This window comes from Crocuta crocuta, unplaced genomic scaffold, assembly GCF_008692635.1.
Source record: "Crocuta crocuta isolate KB4526 unplaced genomic scaffold, BGI_CrCroc_1.0 scaffold377, whole genome shotgun sequence".
Classification (NCBI taxonomy): Eukaryota; Metazoa; Chordata; class Mammalia; order Carnivora; family Hyaenidae; genus Crocuta; species Crocuta crocuta.
Window position 1 is genome coordinate 2,243,112 of NW_027528209.1, and position 4,068 is coordinate 2,247,179.

Genomic DNA, 4,068 nt, shown 5'->3' on the forward strand with positions numbered 1-4,068 from the left:
GAAGGGATTATGTTTATAAAAATAGAGGCAGTGTGAGAGAGGGATGTTCGCAGTGACCCCGCTCAGCCACTTAGGCTGCTCTGCCACATTCCTCAGAACAAACAGCTATTAAAATCCGAGTGCACAAAGCCTGTAGCAGGCTTGGTAATGACAAGCACTGTCAGCACACTATAATTAACATGGGGTGGTATAATTTATAAGGAATGCACTGTACAGTTTAACGCCAACACAGAGCGGGGAATATCTGTTGTGAGCCTGCAGAATCAAAAGTGGCCTTATCCCTTGATGGCGAGCCTCTTGCCTTCCCAAGGCGCTTTAATTTATTTCGAAACTCACAAAAGCCTTTGTCACACTGAGTCAGTTCCGCGCGAGGCACCAGGAAGCCTTGGAGGTGACCCTTCACCTCCCCTCCCCCTCCCATATTAATCAAGAAGGGAAGTCTCAGCAGACTGCCTTTACTGTACATAATTAAGCAGTTCTGAGTGCTCAGTGAAGCTCCAATGGGATGGCACGGAGCCTGGTAATATGACAGTTAATGGGATGAAACCAGCACTTATTCTGTTTCTATAATAAGCAAGGTGTTGTGTGTGTGTGGTTTTTTGTTTTTTGTTTTTTTTCGTTTCCAACTGAGGGCAGGAAGAGAAGGGCGCAGTCACAGAAGATGACAACAGTGACAACAAGGGTTTCTTGGGCACCTCTGTCTGCCTTTTATGATGGTCTCCCCAAAGGGAAGTGCACCCTAACTGGAAGAAATTAGCTCTTAATTATCCGTGTTCCGTGGCTGTGATAAGCGAAGGCTTTTACTTCTGCAGAGCTGTGGATTGGGATGAGAGCCAGTCCCAGAAAATAGCTCTAATGGGAAGGTTTATACCTCTCTACTCTTTTCTCTGCCTCCTGCAAGCCTGGCAGCTAGCTGAAATACGGCTGCAATCCCACTTCTTTGGTGATGAGGATGTTTAAGAAAAATGACGTGTTCCTTTGCTTTTAGGGGATGGCCCGCATAAGTAGGTGTCCTCAAGGACCAGTTGCTAGGTGTGTGGCTCTCCTCTGCTGAAACTCCCCGCCCCACTCCCTCTCCCCTCATCACTTCTCTTCTTCTCCCTTAAAGAAAGAGACAGGGTAAAATTACCTTTGAAGCAAGACAAGTGCAGTGACAGAAATCAATGGTTGTTTTTAGCTACAGCATCTTGGTTCACAAATTAAAAATGCCCGTTGGCTTTGCCAGGGAGCAACGTGGCACACAGCAAAACAAAACCAAGCTCTTGGTGCTGAAATGATCCCTCAGAAGCGAAAGCCTATCATACACTCCACTGCGAGGCATCCATGCGGCCCCATCCAGTCTTGTGTTAGGACACATCCCTGGGATACAGAACAAAACCCAGTGCCCTGATCCAGCAACCATCCGAGTGACTACTCGGAATCCCTTAAATGTGAGTGTACGAGATACACACGCTTAAGTGTGTCTGTAGAGAGATCCTGAAAAGGCTTGTCTTACCATCTGGGTTTCCAGAAAGGAAGCGGGGTGGTGGCCTGACAGACTAGGATTTGCAGAAACGGGAGATGGGGAGTTTGGGACTGTCTTTTGGGCTCCACTCGCCCCTCTGCGCTTCTTTTAGAAAGTGCTTGGATTTCTTGAAGAAGAAATGATAAAGCCTTTCAGTGATTGGAGCCTTTCAAATGCAGCAAAGTCATCTGAAGGCCGCCTGATCAGCATCCAAAATTCTCTTGCTTTGGGGATTGTGTTCTAAGATTAGAGATAGCGGTTGGCTCCTGGCAGCGTTTTCTCCCAGTTTGGTCGGGAATGCAGGTGTTCTGCTCGAGAAACTGGGGCTGGAAGCCGTGAGGACGCCTCTGTTTTGGAAAGGTAACAATTTGGAGAACTGAAAACCTTCCCTTCCTTCCCATAAGGCTGAACAGAAGCCCTTTCATTCACATCCATCATATTTTATTTCAGATGCAGAAACCTTTTCATTTCAGAAATCTCAGCATATGTTATCTTGCTCCAAAACAGCAAACGGGGGCTTAAAATACATTCACGGATTTCAAATGCTTGCCTTCCAAACAATATATATATTTCCACTCATATGGCACGTATTTCGGCAATTTCATACTTTTTTTCCCCTTCTCCTTCATCTTCTGGTTGCTCTAAAGCATGCAAGCACGAAGCACATGTAGAGAGAATTCGAGAGCATTTTGTAATTCTCGAAAGGTTAATTGCACTATTTATAGACCCAACTGTAAAGCAAAAACCCTCCGCGTGACCCTAGAGGGTCCCCGTAGTAATAGCAACGTCCACGGAACCCTGACCAGTCGTGAATTACTGTCTGGATACAGAGAACACTGACAGTTCAATCACAGCACTGTTTCAATAGAGAACTCCATATATTTAAAGCGCTGATACTGTTTTCCCTCTAAATGACAGTCTTGACAGATGGGCCCAAAGCACTGCAGACGTTTGAACAAGGAAATAGAGAGGGAGCTGCTGGAAGCTGGGCTTCATGCAGCCAGCCGAGAATGATGAATAGAGTGTGATTGTGTCTGACAGGTAGTAATATAACTATTCATTCACCACAGAACACCTGGAGCACACTATATTAAATGGTACAAGATGGAGAGATTCTGTGACAAGAATAGGAAGCGTGAATCCCAGGCTGAGTTGAGGGACCGCAATAGGAAAGGTCAGGGGTCGAGCAACATAAACTGCCTCCGAGAAGGCTGTAATTAAATCATTTGCTTACTAAAGTGTTTCTAATGTTTTGCTAACATGTGGCCAGGATCATTACTTCGGCATGTCTCAACACTTGGAATAAGAATGACTTCCCCGGGCTCTCCCTGTTGACTCTCTCTCCCTCCTTGACAGCCCCGGTTATTTCTTATCTCTTGTGAAGCCTCCTGCTTTTTCCCTCTCTTTCTGCTCGTGTGGCTACTGCTCCGAGTAATAATATAAGAAAACTTAAGGAGCCAAAGGGTCCTCATCGCGGTAAAATGATAAGGGATGCCCTTGCTGTTGACCCCAGTACAGTTGGGCTTGGACTGGGGCGTGGAGGCTGGCCAATGTCAACCACGTAACGCCCGGATGTTCTCCAGGCTGCCAGGCAGGAGGTGCCGACCTAACAGCGGGAGAAGCCTGCAGTCTGCAAATGTTGCTTTTTGCCTCTGACATCAGCAAGAACTCTGAGTGTGTGCAAAGCAAAGAGGGAGGGTGGGGCGGTGGGTTTCAAGGAACATGTGACGTTTTCTGCAGCCTTCCAGTGCACCCTGGCTAAATCTCTACACCTGCTTTCGTATTCATTTCCAAGGGCCAGGTCTGACTGTCACATTCTGCAAGCTTTATTCCCAGGAAGTACTGGATCACAAAACAAGGTTGAGTAGACTCTCAAACTTTGGCATTTTGACTTACACGTGAACATGTTAGATAATAAGACATGTATCCAGAAGGAACATACAATGGCAGAGTTCAGTTAGTGCTCTGCTTCGTAATGCGTGCCCGTGGGTGAGAACGTGGACCCACATGCTCTCTGATCAGAGTCGCCCTCATCAACGAGAAGCCTGTACCAGAGCCCAGCTAGTTCCCAAGAGCCTTGGGAAAGGAAACACTTGGTGGTGGCTCTTAACATGGGCGGATGTTCATCAACTGCCGCTTCCAATTAGTTTTGCTTGTCACTTTCCTTATTCACAGGATCTCGTGATGGTCAGGAAAGCTAGAGCGTTGCCATCGCATGCTATTTAGAGGGTCCCTCTGGGAGCGGAGATGCTGGTCACTTTTGTCTTTGCACATTCCGGTTTCTCTTCTTGTCTTTGTGGCTGCTTTGGCTGGTATGATGGTGACTCCCTGACGGCAGGGTCACTGCCCGCATAGAAGCTCTGTGTACCCGACTGGACCATTTCAGATCTCCCTTTCTCATGAAAATCACATTTCGATGAGGTGCAGTCCTCTTTCCCAGCCTACTGCAGTGTGCAAGCAGGGGTTTAATGCTCATAGAAGGATTTTGCATGTGACCTCTCTGAGGAGCTATGGAAAACAAGAAAACGAAGCCCAGAGAGAAGCCCCCCGCCCCCCGCCAAAAG